Source organism: Octopus bimaculoides, chromosome Z (genome assembly GCF_046866305.1).
Source record: "Octopus bimaculoides isolate indiv1 chromosome Z, ASM4686630v1, whole genome shotgun sequence".
NCBI classification, from domain to species: Eukaryota; Metazoa; Mollusca; class Cephalopoda; order Octopoda; family Octopodidae; genus Octopus; species Octopus bimaculoides.
Window position 1 is genome coordinate 8,117,387 of NC_142944.1, and position 24,000 is coordinate 8,141,386.

At 36.6% G+C, this 24,000-nt stretch overlaps 1 protein-coding gene across 7 annotated transcripts in view; it reads right to left on the reverse strand.

The window, feature by feature from the left end:
• LOC106877586 (uncharacterized) overlaps positions 1-24,000 on the reverse strand; it is a 339,290-nt gene that overhangs the window by 105,792 nt on the left and 209,498 nt on the right. The gene's annotated exons all lie outside the window — the stretch shown is intronic.

Below are 24,000 nucleotides of genomic sequence, written 5' to 3' on the forward strand. Positions count from 1 at the left end.
TTGAGAACCATTGCTTTAGATGATGTGGAGGTGTGTAACCTAGTGGTTAAGGTGTTGCATTCATGATCACCAGATTGTGGGTTTGATTCCCAAACTGGATAGTAGAATGTGTTATTGAGCTAAACACTTCATTTTATGAAGTAGTTGTATGCTGTCAACTTAATGTGACAGTCCCCTGAAGGGAATGATACTACTGTTGGTTAGACCTAGGAAGCTGCACCGCTTCCTGTCAGCCTTGACACATTTCCTGTGTCCTTTTGTTTACAAGGGGGAGACAAGCACACCTCTTTTAATCCCTTTTTACAACACACATTGGGTCTATTCTTTGATATACTGGTCTCCACGGATCACTAGAACATAAAATGAAGTTTAGAAATAATACATTTCTAAATCACTCAGAGAGATTTATGCAGTAGTGATACGATGAAGTAGTTGTATGCTGTCAACTTAATGTGACAGTCCCCTGAAGGGAATAATACTACTGTTGTTTAGACCTAGGAAGCTGCACCGCTTCCTGTCGGCCTTGACACATTTCCTGTGTCCTTATGTTTACAAGGGGGAGACAAGCACCTCCACCCAGCTAAGCCTGCATCCAGAGACATGTTTCTGAGTCTTTGCTCATCATCAGTCTGGAGCAGCAATGGCCTGCTAGTTGGAGATGCCTGTCAAGCTCTCGTAAACATATAATAATTCTATTGAACACATTCACTGATTTCAAAAATAGAACTGATGACAAGCAAAGACTCAGAAACATGTCTCTGGATGCAGGCTTAGCTGGGTGGAGGTGCTTGTCTCCCCCTTGCAAACATAAGTACACAGGAAATGTGTCAAGGCCGACAGGAAGCGGTGCAGCTTCCTAGGGCTAACCAACAGTAGTATTATTCCCTTCAGGGGACTGTCACATTAAGTTGACAGCATACAACTACTTTATCGCATCGCTACTGCATAAATCTCTCTGAGAGATTTAGAAATGCATTACTTCTAAACTTCATTTTATGTTGTTCTAGTGATCCGTGGAGACCAGTATATCAAAGAATAGACCCAATGTGTGTTGTAAAAAGGGATTAAAAGAAGTTCCAGTATGATTTGCACTCTGACCTCGTAAAACCCTTAACCAGCAATGACTACCCAAACAGACCCATGGGTTGGAGGGTTGTTGCGTGAGTGGTGCAGAGGTGTCCTCTGCTAGGAAAAGTAGAGAATCACCAACAAATGGTGGTTGCAGTGATGCATTATTACAGTGCAGTTCCTCATACTACTACTGCTGCTGCTGCTGCTGCTGACTTTAGATGATTAACATTTGTGATGCTTTATCACCAGGATAATTGGTAATATACACAGTTGTGTATGAACAAATAAGGTTCCAATAAAGTCCCACAGAACTTTTATTCATAAATAATTCAAATTACTAAAATAATACTAAATGCTTAATGGTAATTCTTCTAACTCTTTACATTCTGAGTTTAAATTCTGTTGAGGCCAACTGTGCCAAAATTTGAACCAGCTGTAGAAACTCTGCCAAATTAGATTGGAGCCTGGTGTAGCCATCTGGTTTCACCAGACCTCAGTCAAATCGTCCAACCCATGCTAGCATGGAAAGCGGACGTTAAACGATGATGATGATGATGATGATGATGATTATTATTAAGGTGGCGAGGTGGGAGAATCATTAGCACATCAGGTAAAATACTTAGTGGCATTTTCCCCATCTTCACATTGTGAGTTCAAATTCTGCTGAGGTCAACTTTGCCTTTCATCCCTTTTGGGGTTAATAAATTAAGTACCAGTTGAGTACTGGGGCCAATGTAATTGACTATACCCCTCCCCTAAAATTTCAGGTCCTGTGCATTACATTTGACAGAGTAATCTAAATGCTAAAAGGTTAAATATATTAAGTGCATCAATAATGTATATTGCCATGTGGTTAAGCGGTTCAATCTAAAACCGGTTTGTTTTGTGATAGTCCCACTGCACAATACCTTAAGCAAATGTCTTGACTACAGTATCTTGAGTTGCTTCAGGTTGGCCAATGCTTTCTAAGCAGTGTTTGACTGAAACAACGCAGAAGGCTAGCTTTGACACACACACACACACGCGTGGATGCACTTTGTCTTTCAGTTTCCATCCACCAAATTCACTTACAAGTTTTCAGTTAAATCAGATTTGTAGGAGATGACACTTGCCAAATGTTCAACACCAAGACAAGACCAGAAACTGTATGGTCCAGAACCTGACTTCATAACCAAACAGCCATAGCTGCACATACACATACACACACAGCAAATATACACATATATGGCTAGTATGTATGTGTGTGTGTTTGCTTCTGTTTGTTTATAACCATGATAAGCAGTGACTGAAATTGCATCATCTGTTTATGTCAAAAGGATTAACCCTAACCCTAACCCTAACCATTCATTCAGCAGAGGTTACTAAATAAATAAGTATAAACACAGGAATAAAATGGAGGTATAGGCATAGGAGTGGCTGTGTAGTAAAACGTCTGCTTCCCAATCACATGGTTCTGGGTTCAGTCCCACTGTGTGTATGGCACCTGGCAAGTGTCTTCTACTAAACCTTGTCAGTGGATTCAATAGATGGAAAATGAAAGAAACCCGTGATGTATATATATATTCTTTTATTATTTTACTTGTTTAAGTCATTTGACTGTGGCCATGCTGGAGCACTGTCTTGGTTGAACAAACTGACCCCAGGACTTATTTGTAAGCCTAGTAATTATTCTATTGATCAATTTTGCCAAACTGCTAAGTTACAGGGACATAAACACACCATCATATACACACAAACACACACACACACACACACACACACACACAACAGGCTTCTTCCGGTTTCCACCTACCAAATCCACTCACAAGGCTTTGGTCGGCCCGAGGCTATAGTAGAAGACACTAGGCCAAGGTGCCATGCAGTGGAACTGAATCCAGAACCATGAGGTTGGGAAGCAAGCTTCTTACCACATAGCCACACCTGTGTCTGTGTGTGTATATATATATATATATATATATATATATATATATATGCTTATGTATCTGTGTTAGTTTCCCTGCTTGACAACTGGTGTTTGTGTGTTTACAACCATGTATCTTATCACTTAGGCAAAAACAGACCGACAGAATAAGAACCAGGTTTTAACAGAAAAATAAGTACAGGGGTCGATTAGTTTGACTAAAACTTCTTCAAGGTGGTGCCCCAGCATGGCCACAGTCTAATGCCTGAAACAAATAAAAAGAGATAGAAGGCTAAAAGATATGACAGACTGAAACCCTCTTAAAGGTGGTGTTCCAGCATGGCCCCTACAATCTAGTAACCGAAATCCCATAAAAGAACAATACTTTTGTTCCTGTACATTTTCAATTCTTGCTTTTGGTTTTGTTATTCTTCCACATGACCTTGGCTTCCAAGTTCTCAAATAGATTTAGAGACATTCATACAGATATGTTCTTCAATCAATCCAGTTTAATAGTTTTTGAAGAATTCAATTTAATTGAGTTAAATTGATTAACAATTGGAACTTCTTATGGAAAGTGGAAATAAAAGCTTCCATTCAAGACTGCAGAAAAGGAAGAAGACTTAATTTATTTAAAAAAAGTAGGTCAGTTTTTACAGAAAGAAAAAAAAAAAAAAAAGGGTAATATTAAACAAAAACATATATCATACTACTACTACTACTACTACTACCACCACCACCACCTTTACTACTACTACTGCTACTGCTGCTGCTGCTGCCACACATTTATTATTAAAAAAAAAAACCCATTGTTTACAGAAACAAGAATTGCAATAGCATTGAAAACTTTATGATGTATCTTGTCAACTTTGTTCTTGGTCTTAATCTTCGCCTTGGCTATTGTGTGGGTAGGGCAGTCTTTCCTCCACCCACCCATCCACTCTCCCACCAATACCACTATCATCAACACATGCACTTTTTTTGCTCTTTTTTTTTGTGCTTGCAATCAGTGAAACTAATGCAGTCGAAGATTTTAGAAGTCAATATATAATATAGAGAAAAACAACTTGTTTTTAATCTCTCAGCGATAGATATACAGTAACAGTACTGAATAGTAAAGTTTATTTGCCAACAGAATGTGGTGGTCCTATAAAGGACTATGTTTCCAGCTGGCTATTGACACACAGTCTGTGTCTGTACAGTGTTTGCAAGGGAGGTCATTGCTCCTGTCTCCAGCCTTACGTGATACTCACAGACCGTGGTTTCTGGGTGGTTATCCTCTGTGTGAGACAATCACTGGCTGTTGATGAAAGCTTTCTCCATTCGCAAACACTATATATAATTCTTTAAGCGACACACAGTCACTGATCTTGTATATAGAAGAGTATCATATAAGGCAGGAAATGGGAGCAATGACCACCCTTGCAAACACTATATGGACACAGACTGTGTGTCGATAGTCAATAATATAATATGTAATCATAGCCAAGGAACAAATTCTACAAAGTAATTTTGTTCTTTTCAATGCTTGAACAATTCTGTCAATTCACCACCTAAGGTCTAGCAATTTCAGAAGGATGGGTTAAGTTGATACCATTAACCCCCAGTATTTAACTAGTACTTTCATTGACCCCTGAAAAAATGAAAGGCATAGTTGACCTAATGGGTTTTTGAACTCTGAACAATAAAATGCCACAAGAAAAACTGGAGGACATTTTATTCAATATTCTAATAATTTTGCAAGTCTTCAGAAATTGTTTCAATTTTGGTACAAGTCCAGCAATTTTAGGAGTGGGTGGGGGTGGTAGTTGATTGAATCGACCCTAGTAATTGACGCTTATAAGAAAGACAGTTCCAAGGATGGGTATTCGTTTATTCAAAGTGACACGAAACGCAGTATATTAAGAACGTCCACCCAAATTGATTTAGGATCTGCAGATTCATTATATTAAATGTAATGTTTCAAGATTTCAAGGATAATTTTAGAAAAACATTGTAGGGGAGGTGTGAGAGGCTGGATCTGGTCAGTTTGAACATGAAACAGGTAGAATATTTAGGCCAGATATGGCTGGTTTAAATGCTGAAGGGTTAAAATGATAAGGAATTATTTGAAGATCTGGCTACTATGTCTAGCAAGTTGAGCAACCACTATGAGGTTCTGGCATTGGCTTGTAACATTAATATGTTGCTGTTGTTTAACCCCAGGTCAAACCTGTTTGATCAGCTCTCATGATAATTCAGTCTATTAAATCTTACTCTGTCAAATGTAATTCTTCTTTATTCATTGTTTTGGAATTAATCATGCCTTATCTCATGGCTTCAAGATTTTAAGGATATGATTGTATATTTTAAGAATGACATTGTAAGGTAGGTGTGAGAGGCTGGATCTGGTCAGTTTGAACATGAAATAGGTAGAATATTCAGGCCAGATGTGGCTGGTTTAAATGCTAAAGGGTTAAAATGGTAAGGAATTATTTGAAGATCTGGCTGCTATGTCTAGCAAGTTGAGCAACCACTTAGAGGTTCTGGTATTGGCTTGTAACAGAATATGTTGCTGTTGTTTAACCCCAGGTCAGCCCTGTTTGACCAGTTCTCATGATCATCCAGTCTATTTAATCCTTTAGCATTCAGATGACTCTGTCAAATGTAATTCTTCTTTATTTACATTGTTTTAGAATTAAAGGATGTGATTGTATATTTTAAGAAAGGCATTGTAAGGTAGGTGTGAGAGGCTGGATCTGGTCAGTCTGAACATAAAACATGTAGAATGTTTGGGTTGGATATGGCTGGTTTTAATGTTAATGGATTAACTGTCATTTTAATCTTTTAATTTGCAATACACTAGACATGTGTATTTCTATTTTTAGAAATGTACACACTTTAAATGCCTGTCTGTCTGACATGAGTCATCAATATCATTATAATTCTTTTGGACTATTAGCCTTAAAAAATGTAACACTTATGTTTTAATACGCATTAAACGAATGGCTCAGTAGGTAAGAGTGTTACTCTCTTCAATTTCGATGTAGAAGTGCCAAGTTATACTCAAATCCTGTTCTGCGTGTGTGTGCATATCTAGAAATTAATATGTCATGATGGATATAAATGAAACCATGCAAAATGTAATGAAATGTAAAATTTTTAACAAAAAAAAAAGACAAAACAAAACAGCACAGGCTTAGGTGTATAGTTAAGAAGTGTTTCCAAGACATGTGGTTTTGGGTTTGATTCCATGGCATGGCATCTTGGGTAAATGTTTTCTACTATAACCTCAAGCCAAACCAAGCTATGTGAATGGATTTAGAAGGAAAATAAAAGAAGCCCCTTATATATATATATATATATATATATATATATATATATATATACAGCGGAATCCGGATGGATATAGAAAGAGAGGTAGGCCTAAGAACTCGTGGCATAGATCAACACAAAAGGAACTAAAGAAAGGTGGACATTCATGGCAGAGTATAAGTACAGAAGCGAGAAATTATGCGACATAGAATTCAATTATAAGTGGCCTATACTCCGCGTTGGAGGGTTAAAGGCAAGAAACAAAAACAAAATATGTGTGTATATATATATATATATATTATGTATGAGAAAAAGAAAATGGAGAAATTGACATATAAACATCAATTTATTAGAACATAATACAATTCTGAACAATATATTAAATTTCCGTATCAAATATCATTAATTGGGTATTACATCAAGGGAGGAATTTGATAGAAAGGAGCTACCTTCTGATGTATTGTTTGACCCTTTACTCTTTTACTTGTTTCAGTCATTTGACTGCGGCCATGCTGGAGCACCGCCTTTAGTCGAGCAAATCGACCCCAGGACTTATTCTTTGTAAGCCTAGTACTTATTCTATCGGTCTCTTTTTGCTGAACTGCTAAGTTACAGGGATGTAAACACACCAGCATCGGTTGTCAAGTGATGTTGGGGGGACAAACACAGACACACAAACATATATACACACACACACACATATATATACGACAGGCTTCTTTCAGTTTCTGTCTACCAAATCCACTCACAAGGCTTTGGTCGGCCCGAGGCTATAGTAGAAGACACTTGCCCAAGGTGCCAAGCAGTGGGACTGAACCCAGAACCATGTGGTTGGTAAGCAAGCTACTTACCACACAGCCACGCCTGCGCCTATGATAGACTTTTTTTTAGAAATGTGCCTTTCAACAACCAATGTATTTTAAAAACTGTTACTTATGTATGTGTAAATGCAAATTTGTTTAATGCATTTGTGGATTTATATCCTTAATTCATATCCTTGATTTATGGCCTTGATTTAATTAAATTTAAACAACTACGGAAGTAGATGAGTATTTGTTTCCACCAATAAAATGGAGCAAACTGAAGTAGACATTTCTATGAAGGACATTCCAATTCCACCTAAAGCGGAGTACATCATCATCATCATCGTTTAACGTCCGCTTTCTATGCTAGCATAGGTTGGACGATTTGACTGAGGACTGGTGAACCGGACGGCTGCACCAGGCTCCAATCTGATCTGGCAGAGTTTCTACAGCTGGATGCCCTTCCTAACGCCAACCACTCCAAGAGTGTAGTGGGTGCTTTTACATGCCACTGGCACGAGGGCCAGTCACACAGTACTGGCAACGGCCATGCTCAAAATGGTGTTTTTTATGTGCCACCTGCACAGGAGCCAGTCCAGTGGCACTGGCAACAACCCCGCTCAAATAATTTTCTAACGTGCCAGTAAGGCGACGCTGGTAACGATCACGCTCAAAAGGTGCTATTTACATGCCACTAGCACGGAAGCCAGGCATCTGCTCTGGCAATGATCACACTCAGATGGTGCTGTTAGTGCTTCACTGGCACAGGTGCCAGTCATTGAATATGGTTCAATTACAATTTCAATTTCACTTGCCCCAACAGGTCTTCGCAAGCAGAGTTTAGTGTCCAATGAAGGAGAGGTTGGCATGGGTGCCAGACGTCGAATTTGGTTCGATTTTGATTTCAAATCAGTCTCTTTGGTTTTGCTATTTATCTGTGAATCCATTTTCTTGTCAAAATAAAATGCCTTCCATCTGAGGACCTACATAGAGGATCTAATTCATAAAACAGCTGAATTCATCCATAGACTCAGCTGGAAGGCATTTTATTTTGACAAGAAAATGGATACACAGATAAATAGCAAAACCAAAGAGACTGATCAACTATTAAAAGTTTTTAGGACTAAAAAATACCCACCACCAAATAGTCACCTTGCCAGCTTTGAGGACGAACTGTGGAAAATTATTAAAAATGTTAAAATTAAGAAATACTCCCACAGAGGAAATGAGCAATTGAGGAAGCTTAAATCTTTTGTATCGGAACTTAAAAGGAAAAACGGGATAATTGTACACTCAGACAAGACTGGCAATTTGTATAATCTGGAAATAAATTATTACCATGAAGTATTAAAAAAAGAAATTACTAAAAGTTACAAAATAACTAAAAAAAAAAATATTTAGAACTACCAACTTAATATCCAAACAGATAATGGAGAATTACAGTTTGGATGACATATCTGAAACTTTTGTTCCTAAAATACCTAGGTTTATTTTAAAGGATCATAAAGACAACTTTTAAGGAAACCCTAAAGTAAGATTGATTTGCCCAGGAAAATTTGACTTGGGTTAGGCTTAGGGTTAGGGTTAGGGTTAAGTAAGGTTATTTTAGATAAGCACATACTGCTCCTTAAGGAAAAGATAAGGTTACAACTTTGGTCTAATATCCACAAAGTAATAAATTGGTTTAACAGCATTAAATACAAAAGTAGAAACAAGTTTATACAAATAGATATTGATAGTTATTATTCTTTGATTAACCAAGTAGTTTTAAACAAGGCCCTTTTGTTTGTGAGAAACAACCCGAATCTGAATAAGGGAGAAATTAATGTCATATTAGCTACCAGAAAAACAGTTATAGAGTTTGAAAACCAGTATTGGATTAAGAAAGATAGTTGTGATGTCTTTAATATTGCTATGGGTTCCACATATTCTACCCAAGTTACTCATTTAGCAGGTATTTATATTTATCTTAGAAAGGGATTTTCCTGAACTTGTGGGAGGTTTATATAGGGATGATGCCCTTTTTACTATTAGAAAACTATCAAGTAGAAAATTAGAGCTGTACAAGAAGAAATTTTAAAGGTTTTTAAAAAATTTTGGGCATTCCATAACAATTGAAAATGAACATGAATTGGTTAACTTCCTAGATGTTAACCTAAACCTCATTACAGGCAACTATGAACCATTCCACAAGCCTAACTCCAATCTTAAGTATATAAATATTGGAAGTAATCATCCCAGTTCTGTAAAAAATTTCTTAGTTTACAATATTTCTAGAAGAATATCTAATTTATCATCTAATAAGGATATTTTTAACAAAAATGCTGACTATTATAATATGGCCCTCAGCAAAGCTGGGTATAGCCTTAAGTTAAAGTATTATGCACAAAATGTCGACCATGGTGGCTCTAGTAACATAGGAGTTACTCATAGTAACTATAATTTTAAAGGCTCTAATAGAAATAGAAATAAGGATAGGAAAAATGAAAAGAATAAACGTCTTTTAGATAACAATGCTATGCAAAATATGTAAACCAATTTATTGCATCGTACATCAGATAATACTCATGAAATTAGTAATAGGAATAATAGAATTAAAAGACATTCCTGTATAAATATAGTAAGATTAAAAAATTTGAAAATTATAATGTACCTTCTGATAAGAATAATATTATTTGGCTCATTATTCCATTCGCTAAACAAGTTAAGAACAATTTAGTCGGATCTTTATACAAACTATTTTCCAAACATTTTACCTCTGTCTCGCTTTTTCCATTTTGAAGAATATGTCTCAGGTTATTTCTTTCCTCAATGAAAGGAAATTATTAAATTTTTATAAAAATAATTACCCGATTAAATGCAACAATAATACTCTAGGAAATAAGGTTAGTGAAAAATGATTAAATAATTCTTCAAATGTACAAGGGAAAACAACCCACTTTAAGTCCCATCTTAGCCTGAAGAATAGAAGTAACGCTGTAAATAACAATCATACTGAATCTAATTATATAAATCACAATAGTAATATGAATAGAAAAATATATATTGTGATTGCAAAGATGGAAATAACTGTTGATTTAATAACTATTGTAAAAAAAAAAAAAAAAAAAAAAAAAAAAACCCCGCAGTGATTCTGAAAGTAAGAATTTCTTTTACATCAGTGCTACGCAAAACTATATCAAAAAATGTATTGCTTATAACAATTACACATTTAATAATAAAAATAAGTTGTCTTATACCAGTCTTAGTAAATTTATTTGGGACTTAAAGGACAAGAATAAAATGCTTACTGTGGAATGGGAATTAATAAGCAGAACTAATGTCTATAAAATTGGCAATGCCTTTTGTTTTCTTTGCATAGAAGAATTATATCAAATCTTAAATTCCTAACGTAGACTTCTACTTCTTAACACAAGAAGGAAGGGGTGTTATCCTGTGTTCATGCCTATAAATATGTTTTCAAAAACTACCATTATATACAATATAAAAGTTACCAGGACTATAAATTTACACGGTATCTCAGGATTAATATACTAACAATTTTAACCATAAAGATTAGATAATTCTTAGTAAATATCATATTAATATTAAAATATAAAATAAATGGTAAATATTGACATAAGGTTTTATTTGCGGGTAACTGTATTATATAAAGGTTAAAAGGATTTTGATTTAAGCATGTATCTTCTGAATCTGTGATTAATATATTTTAAAAGATAATTGGTAAACTTAAGTTAAAGATATTACGTATTAATTCAATAATGGTTTTAATTTTTATTAATTTCATTAATTTTCATTTGCTAACGTTAGTGCTTTCCTCAATTAAGCCTGTGTGTATGTGTTCACAATATTACATAAACAAATATATTGCACACAAATGTTGATGTAATATTCAGTTATCATAATTAGTAAACAGTTTTGATTCGTGATCATCTTGTAGCTTTCAACACATTAACACACACACAAATACATAATGAAAATATTAAAATATTACATGTACATAAATATGGTTTTTAAAATAAAATAATAATAATAATATTCTATTATTTAACTATGGTTTCTAGATTGCAGCTGGATGACTTATAATAAACTTCTTAAGTGATTAAATACTGTTAATGATATTTTGATTTATCATAAGTAATAGTGTAAATTAGGAATAATGTTTTTTAGCTTCTAGTTTAAAGTAATTGTATCGAAATATCGTCTAAGCTAATGGATATTTTGTTTTGTTTTTCAACACATTACACATGCACGCAGACAAATACATTAAACAAATTTGCATTTACATACACCGAAGTAACAGTTTTTAAAATACATTGGTTGCTGAAACGCACATTTCTAAGTCTATCAAGGATCAAACAGTACATCAGAATCTGGCTCCTCTCTATCAAATTCTTCCCCTGATGAAATAGCCAATTAATGATATTTGATGATATGGAAATTTAATTTAATTTATTTTCTCAAATTGATTTAACTGGGTATGGAAACAATTGTAGGTGACACTGAGTTTGATATTGTTCAGAATTGTATTATGTTCTAATAAATTGATGTCTATATGTCAATTTCTCCATTTTCTTTTTCTCATACATAAAAAATAGTATACCTCTATTCTTCAATGTGAAACTAACATCTTTGGTTTTTCACTGACACACTGGATAAAACCAGGGAACTTGGATGCTGACATCCCTTTAAGAGGATTTATATTCTTGATTTAATTATATATATATATATATATATATATATATATATATATATATATATATATATATATATATAGGCGTAGGATATAAAAAGAGACCAATACAATAAGTACTATGCTTGCAAAGAATAAATCCTGGGGTCGATTTGTTCGACTAAAGGTGGTGCTCCACCATGGCCGCAGTCAAATGACTGAAATATGTTAAAAGAGAGATATATGTTATATGGAAAAACATTTCCAAAGATGAAATATCTACCATTAAAAAAAATTCAATAAACAAAGTATTTTCTAGAATTATTTTCATTCAAATGACTTTTGTTGCATGGAGGGTTTTCAAAAACGCTCAATACATGTACATGGAACTCAAAGAGCATTATCTCTTTCATAAAATCACATTCATAGGAATTACTATCCTGTTATTTAGAAAGAAATGCAAATGATGTTAACAGTTGAATGAAACAATTTGGCACAGCTGACTGGATTTTCAGCCTGTTTTGGTGGCGATACATTTTGGTGCTGAAGGCGAGTGTGTGCACATATACGTACACACACATACACGAGTATGCAGAAACATGCACATACATATATACAGAGAGAAAGAGAAAGAGACTATATTTGAACATGATTGACATAAACACTTTCTGTCTCCTCATAAAGAGAAGTATGCTCACATAAAGAGAGAGAGAGAGAGAGAGAGAGAGGATGAGAGAAACATTGAAATGCATGATGTCAATAAGTCAATGTTGAATCAGCGACACTAGAATGGTTGTGCCAAAACGTCTGAAACCCAATTGACATTGATTGAGTCTGCACGCATCAAGCAAAAAATCTGTGACCAAAGGCAATCCAGCTTGAAACATCCCATGTGCATGGAACTCAAGACAACATTATCAGCCAATGTTTCCTTTTCAATGATAATGGGGCATTTGGGGGAAATTTGGCTACTGTTTTGAATAGGTTGTATGATAGGCTCCTTTGTGAGCTTGCAAGAGAAACAATATTATAGTGTGGTGATGAGCAGACAGCATCATTAGCATTCTGGGAAAAATGCTTAGCAGCATCTCGTCTGAGGGTCAGCATTACCTTTCATCTTTTCGTGGCCAATAAAATAAGCACTGGTTGAACACTGGGATTGATGTAATTGATTTACTTCTTTCCCCTGAAACTGCTGGCCTTGTGCCAAAACTTGAAACCAATATATATTGTGTGGCCTGTACGCCTTTTGCATGATCATTAATTAGCGATAATAAAAGCAATGAAATGACCATATATTTTGTTTTTGTATTTGATTTGCAAGATTCTTGATGTGAACTGTTGTGTTGAAACATGTTTTAATGTATGTTGGGACAATCATTATGTCAATAATAAACATGAGGCATAGGAGTGGCTGTGTGGTAAGTAGCTTGCTTCCCAAGCAGATGGTTCCGGGTTCAGTCCCACTGTGTGACACCTTGGACAAGTGTCTTCTACTGTAGCCTCGGGCTGACCAAAATCTTGTGAGTGGATTTGGTAGACGGAAACTGAGAGAAGCCCGTCCTATATATATATATATATAGAAATATATATGTGTATGTGTGTGTGTGTATGTGTTTGTGTTTGTCCTCACCAACACTGCTTGGCAACCGATGCTGGTGTGTTTATGTCCCCGAAACTTAGCGGTTCGGCAAAAAGAGACTGATAGAATAAGTACTAGGCTTACAAAGAATAAGTCCTGGGTCGATTTGCTCGACTAAAGGCGGTGCTCCAGCATGGCCACAGTCAAATGACTGAAAAGAGTAAGGAGTAAAGAATATGTATTGGTTCTATTTCCCTTCTTTGTTTCTTCGGATGCTGGGCCTGACCAAGGAAGGATCTTCAAACGCTGGGCTTCATTGAGGAAATGACAAGGGACCAGGAGTTGTGGTGATTAGCTGTACTTGAAAAGATGTATCAAGCTAAGTAAAATTACTGTCTTCCATACATGGAAGCTCGTCCTTTTCAGGTGTTGTGTGAATGCCCCCGTGCTGGTGGCATGTAAAAAGTACCCAGCACACTCTGTGAAGTTATTGGCATTAGGAAGGGCATCCAGTTGTAGAAACCAATCCACAACAGACAATTGGAGTCTGGACAGCTCCCCGGCTGGCCAGCTCCATGTCAAACCATCCAACCCATGTCAGCATAGAAAGCAGACATTAAACGATGATGATGATGATTTCATTTGTCAATTGGTTAAACATTTAACCAATAGGCGTAGAAGTGGCTGTGTGGTAAGTAGCTTGCTTACCAACCACATGGTTCCGGGTTCAGTCCCACTGCGTGGCACCTCGTGCAAGTGTCTTCTACTATAGCCTCGGGCTGACCAAAGCCTTGTGAGTGGATTTGGTAGACGGAAACTGAAAGAAGCCCATCGTATATATATATATATATATATATGTATGTGTGTGTATATATTTGTCCCCCACAACATCGCTTGACAACTGATGATGGTGTGTTTATGTCCCCATAACTTAGCGGTTCGGCAAAAGAGACCGATAGAATAAGTAGTAGGCTTACAAAGAATAAGTCCTGGGTTGATTTGCTCGACTAAAGGCGGTGCTCCAGCATGGCCGCAGTCAAATGACTGAAACAAGTAAAAAAGTCAAAAAGTCAATTAACTAATCAAATGTTTGATTAATCATTTGATCAATCAATCAGTTGGCTAGGTTTGTAAGAGTCCCTACATCACCATTCATGATCCCATCAACGATAAGCTCTCTCTACTCCAGTTATGCTAGACCACTGACTCAATTCACAGAAAATTTACATATATTCTACAGCTCTATCTATGCAACCACAAAGTCAATTTGATATTATCATAGATAATAGCAATGCAATATCACATTTACATTTGTTCAGTGACAGCTAAAATTGATATTCACTGAGGAATTGCCTTGTTGAATCTGTTTCTACTTTGTGTATTTTAGTGCTTCAACCATATGGCAACACATGCAGGACACAGAAATCCAGCAGTGTTCAGTAACGATAGCAATAATGACTTCAGATTATAAGTCCAATGATTTCTTATCCTTCTGCATTACAAGCACTCATGCACATGCACACACAGAACATATAGAATTATAAAGTTGATATTGATATATATATATATATATAAATACGCACAATTAACCTAATTCCTTTTCTCCTATTTCATCACTTAATTCGCCAACAAACTATTTTTGTTTTTTAAAAGAAAGAAATATAAAACAAAAGCTTTCATAGTTCAGATTTGGCTTTTAGTTTTTATTATTATTATTATTATTATTATTATTATTATGAGGGCAGCGAGCTGGTAGAATCGTTAGCAGTGTTTTGTCTGCTGTTACATTCTGAATTCAAATTCCGCCAAGGTCAACTTTGGCTTTCATCTTTTTGGGGTTGATTTCAATAAGTACCAGTTATGCACGATGGTTGATGTAATCGACTTAATCCCTTTGTCTGTCCTTGTTTGTCCCTTGTAGGCAATAAATAAATGATAATTATCATTGAGTGAGAGAGCAGTGCATACCATCATTATTATTATTATTATTATTATTATTATTATTATTATCTAAGGTGGGTAAGTGGCAGAATCATTAGCATGCCAGGTGAAATGCTTAGCAGTATTTCACCTGTCTTTACATTCTGAGTTCAAATTCTGCCAAGGTCGACTTTGCCTATCATCCTTTTGCAGTCAATAAAATAAGTAGCAGTTGCAAACTGGGGTCGATCTGATCAACTGGCACCCTCCCCCAAAATTTCAGACCTTGTGCCTATAGTAGAAAGGATTATTATTATTATTATGATCGTCACCACCATAATTTTAACATCCAATTTTCCATGCTTGGATGGGTCAGAGGAATTAATCGAGGCAGATTTACTACAACTGGATGCCCTTCCTGTTGCCAACCCTGACTTGAAAACAAACAACACAGCATGTATGGTAACCATCTCCATTTACAATTATCACATGATGTCAAGGCAAGGATACACACACATACATACATACATACATATCTATATATATAAAAATGAGAATGTGTGTCTGTCTGTCTGTCTGTGTGTGTGAATCCCTAAAACTCAAGAACTACGCAACCAATTTCATTCAAATTTTACAGATGCTTTACTTAGGGTTCCAGTTGTGTTTTAGTCAAAAATTTTTTTTAACTTCTTGCAGAGTTCGAGCCTACGGCAACATAATATCTCCTCCACTATTTAAGTATTACGTGTCAAAAGTGAAACAAAAACACTCATGTCAAATACTTTCACTTTAAAAATGAAACTATTCCACTAGCTGAAACAATCACATTTCGATACTGTAATGACAGATACTTTCAGAGAGAGAGAAAGAGAGATGTATATGTATACATATAGATGTATATGTACACGTTATTCCTGTAACTGAAACAATCACATTTCGATACTGTAATGACAGATACTTTCAGAGAGAGAGAGAGAGAGAGAGATGTATATGTATATATATAGATGTATATGTACACGTATATGTATAGATATATATATATATATATAGATATAGATCTATATGCATACATGTATATGTATACATATGTGTAGATGTATATATATATATATAGATGTACATGTAATATGTACACATATATACATGCATACAGATATCTATACATATATACACCCATCACACACATACACATGGACACAAACACACACATTAGTCATTTGCTTTCTTATCCCAAACTACGTCAAAAGTACTGAATGGATCTTTATGAAATTTGGAAATTACATTCTATGCATAAAGGCCATAACTCCCATGAAAATTCATATATTTTTGATGTTGATGAAATTTTAACCCGAACATAACAGATGAGCATTATTTGTAATTCAACGGTACAACAGTGTAAGACTACCCTTTCAGATATACTTACATTGTGATTTCTGCAATGTGGTGCATAAATTGTCAAGTAAATGAGACGCATCTTTGCCTCCACTGATTCACTTGCAAAGTGTTGAGTAAAATTATTTCGTTGCAGACCTCCTTTGAGTTTTTTTATTATCACTGCGACACACATAGTCCCCAGTTTGTAACATTGATTTCAAGGCCTTCCCAGATGAGAGACTGGTTGTTCTAAGACATTTATCGATTGTAAATTTTGTCTGCAATTTGGAAATTATATTCTATGCATAACGGCCATAACTCCCATGAAAATTCATATATTTTTGATGTTGATGAAATTTTAACCCGAACATAACAGATGAGCACTGTCTGTAGCTGGTCTTCTCTTGGAAGAGCCCCGCTTCTCACATGGACAACTGTATGTTGGCTGCTCAAGGGTGGACAGCAAAAAAAAAAACCTATTTGCATATGCTCCACAAGGGAAAACAAGGAACATTGTTTACAACGAGGTGTTATAATCACAACAGCAAGAAAATATGTACATGATCACCTTCTTTTACGAAACTTCATTGACTTTCATATATTTATATTGATATACATATATATACGTGTGTTTGGGTGCGTGTGTGTGTGTATATATATATATCTCTATATATAAAGATGAGAATGTGTGTCTGTCTGTCTGTGTGTCTGTGTGAATCCCTAAAACTCGAGAGCTACACAACTCTCTTTTACAAACCCAGTGAAAATACATATATTTCATATGTCAAAGAAATTCAATCAATACATATAACACCAAAGTTAAAAACATTCCCAACAATTCCACAATCCCCAACCTCCAGAGCTATTGAAGAAACTGTTATCATCAACTGACCAAGATTCCTAACATTTGCAAAACAAAATTAGACAATACGACGCTGTACTACAGATGATATCATTTGGAACCACAAGAGATTTAACTGAGGCAGCATTCATCCAAACTTTCAAGATCCAACCTCAGATTTATCATCGCATTGTCTCTCTACTACCTCTGTCAAATGAATCACCAAAATTAGCCTTTCATTATTTATAATCTGTACCTGTTTGTTTGGTTACGAAATAAGATACACAAAAACGTGTTTCTGAATTACGTGTATTTACTTTATATACATATGAGTTGAAAACTTTCTTCTAGCATTCCACTTAATATCTATGTTCCATGCTGGCATGGATTGGAGAGTTATTAATGTAGAAATATGGTATCGTAGCTACTAACAGTTGAGGGTTGCGTAGTCTAGACGGCGTTTTTAGATTTCATTATTCTCTTTAACCCGGGCAACGCCGGGTGTTTCTGCTAGTACATATATATATATATATGCACATGATGGATTCTCTCGTTGTGAATGACAAATGAGGTTTCAGTAAAATAAAGCAGTAATCATGTTCTGTGGACGGGAATGTATATCCTGAGGCCTGCTGGTGCCTTGCAAACCATATATATATATATATATATATATATATATATATATATACACACACAGAGACACATACATATGTATATATATATATATATATATATATATATATATATATATATATATATATATATATATATATATACACACACACAGACACATACATATGTCATCATCATCATCATCATCGTTTAACGTCCGCTTTCCATGCTAGCATGGGTTGGACGATTTGACTGAGGACTGGTGAAACCGGATGGCAACACCAGGCTCCAGTCTGATTTGGCAGAGTTTCTACAGCTGGATGCCCTTCCTAACGCCAACCACTCAGAGAGTGTAGTGGGTGCTTTTACGTGTCACCTGCACGAAAACGGCCACGCTCGAAATGGTGTCTTTTATGTGCCACCCGCACAAGCCAGTCCAGGGGCACTGGCAACGATCTCGCTCGAAAATCCTACAGGAGCCAGTCAGGCGGTACTGGCAACGGCCACGCTCAAAATGGTGCATCTCATGTGCCACCCGCACAAGAACCAGTCCAGGGGCACTGGCAACGATCTTACTTGGCTTGCCGGGTCTTCTCACGCACAGCCCATTTCCAAAGGTCTCGGTCCGTAGTCATCGCCTCGGTGAGGCCCAATGTACGAAGGTCTTGCCTCACCACCTCAGCCCAGGTCTTCCTGGGCCTACCTCTTCCACGGGTTCCCTCAACTGTTAGGGTGTGGCACTTTTTCACGCAGCTATCCTCCTCCATTCTCACCACATGTCCATACCAGCGCAATCGTCTCTCTTGCACGCCACAACTGATGCTTCTAATGTTCAGCTTTTCTCTCAAGATACTTACACTCTGACGGGTATTCACATTGACATTACACATCCAACGGAGCATACTGGCTTCATTCCTTGCGAGCTTACGTATGTCCTCAGCAGTTACAGCCCATGTTTCACTGCCATGTAGCATGGTTGTTCGTACGCATGCGTCATACAGTCTGCCTTTTACTCTGAGTGAGAGTCCCTTTGTCGCCAGCAGGGGTAAGAGCTCTCTAAACTTTGCCCAGGCTATTCTTATTCTAGCAGCTACACTTTCAGCGCACCCACCCCCACTACTAACTTGGTCGCCCAGATAGCGGAAGCTATCGACTACCTCTAGTTTTTCACCCTGGAATGAGATAGAAGTTGTTTCCTGTTTGTTTGCAGTCTTTATTGCACCTGAACATCTGCCACAAACAAAAACTAACTTGCTAGTTAACCTGCCTTTGATGTTGCTGCACCTCTTATGTGTCCATAGCTTGCACCGGGTACATCTTATAGAGTTACTACCTACTCCTTTTCTACATACTGAGCAGGGCCATCTACCTGAAGGGGTTTGTGTTTTATCTACCTTCCTACTTATTAGGATTTTGGTTTTAGCTAGGTTGACTCTAAGGCCCTTCAATTCTAGACCTTGCTTCCACACCTGAAACTTCTCCTCTAGTTCTGACAGTGACTCCGCAATTAGGGCAAGGTCATCAGCATAGAGGAGCTCCCAGGGGCAACCTGTCTTGAACTCCTCTGTGATTGCCTGGAGGACTATGGTAAATAATAGGGGGCTGAGGACGGAACCTTGGTGGACCCCTACCTCTACCCGGAATTCATTGCTGTACTCATTTCCAACCCTCACCTTACTGGCCGCATCTCTGTACATGGCTCGCACAGCTCTCACTAGCCATTCTTCTATCCCAAGTTTCCTCATTGACCACCAGATAAGGGATCGGGGGACCCTGTCAAAGGCTTTCTCCATGTCAACGAAAGCCAGGTACAGAGGTTTATCCTTGGCTAGGTATTTCTCTTGCAACTGTCTCACTAGAAATAAGGCATCAGTAGTGCTTTTACCTGGCACGAACCCAAACTGCATCTCATCTAAATTGATTCGCTCCCTAATTAGTTGGGCTATGACCCTCTCTGTAACTTTCATAACCTGATCTAACAGCTTGATGCCTCTGTAATTATTTGTATCTAAAGCGTCCCCTTTACCTTTGTAGCAGTTGACTATGATGCTGCTACACCAGTCATAGGGTATGACTCCTTCGTGTATCACCTGGTTCGTAATACGGGTGACTAGGCTATAGCCAACACTGCCAGATATTTTGAGCATCTCTGCAGTGATTCCTGATGGGCCGGGGGCTTTCCCGGTCTTCATACTCTTAATTGCTTTATCTACCCTGGTACTATCAACTCGGATAGCTGGTCCCTCTATTGGGTCGACATAAGGCAGGCTCTCTTTCTCCCATTCATTCTCTTTATTAAGCAATCTATCGTAGTGGCATCTCCAGACCTCTTTCTTTGCATCCTCATTTAATGCAAGCGTACCATCATCCATGCGAACACATTTCTCTCCTACAACATCACTATTCTCTCTCCTACACTGTCTTGCAACCCGAAATACCTCGAGTCTTTGGTCCTCACGGCGCAGAACATTGGCAAATCTTTCCTTATCTGCTTCCCCTCTGGCTAAATAAACCTGTCGCCTAGCCTCCCTTCTGGCACATTGGTACAATTCCCTGCTACCACCGTTCTTCCAGTCCTTCCAAGCTTGTTTCTTTTGTCTAATAGCCCTGTCTACCTCCTTGTTCCACCACCACGTTACTCTGGGTTGGGAGGGGACCTTACACCACCCACAAATCTGGTCGGTGGCTTTCAACAGGTTGTCCCGCAGAAATCTCCAATTGTCTTCCACGTTGTATGATGCTATATCCCCTTCTATTTCGTTAAATGCTTCAAGTATGTATATATATATATATATATATATATATATATATATATATATATAAATAAATACACACACACACACTGCATACTATATGCAACATGTGTTGCTACTGGAACTGGAGTTTTGTCATCTCATCAAAATTATTTCAAATTAATATAACTGGAAGAAGCGAGTTTTATACATTGATGAATAAATTTATTGATTTATTAATATTCCTTTGTCTGTTCAATGCTAGTTAATTGTATGCTGCATGCTAACGAGGTAATGACCAAAATCTACATGATCTCTATAAACTCACACACAGACACAGATACACACACACACACATGCACGCACAGTCACAAATGGCAGCACTGCATAGGTGAAATGGGTTAACACTTAGCAGATTGTTTCAGAAAGCTTTGACATAGATTATAGCACTCTGGGCTCCATAAACCAGTCACTTGACATTTCTATTCTACAGGCCGTCAACGCTGCATCCGTCACCACAACTTTTCTGCCTTTAGTTTACTCCAACACCATGAATCACCTTTCATAAAGCTGCTATGTTAATAGTAGTGTTTTTTCCAACTAGGCATGTCCTCTCCCCTTGGTATCAACAACAAGTTTACATTTCCCCCCTAATTCTTACCTGTTACCTTTAGCTCCTTCCCTTGAGGCACTCATCCTATTTCACCATCTTGACCTCATCCAAGCATACATACTATTTACACACACATACACACACACTCTCTCTCTCTCTCTCTCTCTCTCTCTCTCTCTCTCTCTCTCTCTCTCTCTCTCTCTCTCTCTCTCTCTCTCTCTCTCATGCTGTCTAACATATACCTCAAATCTGTTGCTGCTTACAATTTTTTATGCTCTGCTTTTGTTCAACATTTCTGGCCATCATCCATTGGAAACACCTAGCATCATAGCATCATAATACAGAAATATCTATAAAACCGTCAAAAGCTTGTTTATTTTTATGTTTTTTGATTTATTATTAGTGTTGCTTAATATGTTTTGCTAAAATTGCTGTTTCTTTTCAGATATCATCAGAAAAAGGTAATTCAAATTCATTAAAATGACAGATCTATTGGACTTTCAAAGAGGTCAAATTGTTGGTGCTTGTATTACAGGCGCTAGCGTAATGAAATGAACTGAAATGTTTGGTGTATGAAGAAGTACTGTCTTGAAAGTAATGACAGCCTTTGAGAAAGAGGGAAAAATCTCCTCGTCAAAACAAAATTCCGGAAGAAAACCAAAACTTTCAGATAGGGACTGTCGGACTCTTACGCGAATTGTTAGAAAGGATCACAAAAGTACAGCTCCCAAAATTACTGCAGAGCTTAATGACCACCTCGAAAACCCAGTTTCCACAAAAACTGTTCGCCGGGAGCTGCACAAAGCCGGATTTCATGGGAGGACTGCAATCAGAAAACCACTACTTTCAAAAACAAACGTTGCAAAGCGTTTAGAGTGGAGTAAAAACCTACAGAATTGGTCCCTAGAGCAGTGGAAGAATGTTATTTTCTCAGATGAGTCATCCTTTACCTTATTTCCGATGACTGACTGAGTATATATGTGGAGACAGCCAAAAGAAGTAATTGACCCAGACTGCTTTCTTCCAACTGTTAAACATGGAGGAGGATCAGTGATGCTCTTGGGGTCTATATCTTGGAAATCCGCTGGCCCAATGGTTTCCCTTCATGGCAGAATTAATAGTCAAGACTATTTAAGCATTTTATCTGATCAAATTCATCCTATGGTTGCGGAACTGTTTCTGGAGGAAAACGCAATCTTTCAGGATGATAATGTACCAATTCAAACAGCTAAAGTTTTACTGAATGGCACGAGGAACAATCTAGTGAAGTTGAACATCTTATCTGGCCACCACATTCCCCAGATCTCAATATTATTGAACATTTATGATTCATTTTAGAAAAACAAGTAAGGAGTTGATATCCTCCACCATCATCACTACTAGAAAAGGAAACTGTTTTAGCTGAAGAATGGACAAAAATTCTTTTAGAAACAATTCAAACTTTGTACAAGTCCATAACTCATAGAATTCAAGCTGTAATTACTGCCAAAGGTGGTCCTACCCCATATCAAAATAAATTTGTTTGAAATTTTAAGGTGTTTCCATTATTTTGTCTAACCACTGTACATACATTTTATTCATGCATGAATCTTATAAAACACAAAAGGAATGTTGCTTCTTTCTGAGAAATCTCTCTTTGTCTTGAAAAAAATATAATCTGTATCTGGAATATTGATAATTTTCCTTTTTCTCATTGTAAAATATATATACAAACATACTTCAACTTGCGTCACTTTGAGTTTTGCCTTATTCAGCTTATGTTGTTATTTTCTTTAAAATGAACCACAACATCAGTCAATTTATCCGACTTTATGTTTGATCTCAGCAAACACATTTAAAAGCATTCATAACTAAAAGAACATTTAAACTCTAATACTAAAGCGAGAAACCAAATAATATTCATGCGAAAATATGCACAAAATCATATATTAAAATGGATATAAATTGATGAATTTTTAAAAACATTACATTGTTTTTGTAGTTAAGTCACATCTTGGAATGAATTACTGATGTCAGTTGAGGTATGGTTGTATATTTATTTACATGACATTTATTTCAATGGTTATTTCTAAAAGCTTCTATTTATTTACCATATTACAAGAAAAAATCATCAGGCATGTGGACATTAGATGTATGAGTGTAAGTTCAGCAATGGTAAAAATTGGAGAATGAGGAAGTGAGAGGGGGAATGAAAGTATGTAAAGGTGATAGTGTTATGTATACTGCAATTGAGAGAGAGAGAGAGAGAGAGAGAGAGAGAGAGAGAGAAGGGGGACTCAGACAGGAGAGAAACAGAGAAAGAACAGAGTGAAGAACAGAGGAGGGAGAGAGAGAGAGAGAGAGAGAGAATGGAGAAAGAGAGATAGAAAACAAGGAAAGCAAGTGAAAATCTCATTTCAATGTATTTGTTATCCAATAAATGTTTATGTTTATGAGAGTGTTTAGTGCAGTTTGAATTTATTTATGTATATATATCTACAAATATCAAAGTGTGTGTATATATATATATATATATGTGTGTGTGTGTGTGTGTACATCAGCATATACATATGTATATGTCAGTATATGTATAAGTACGTATGTATA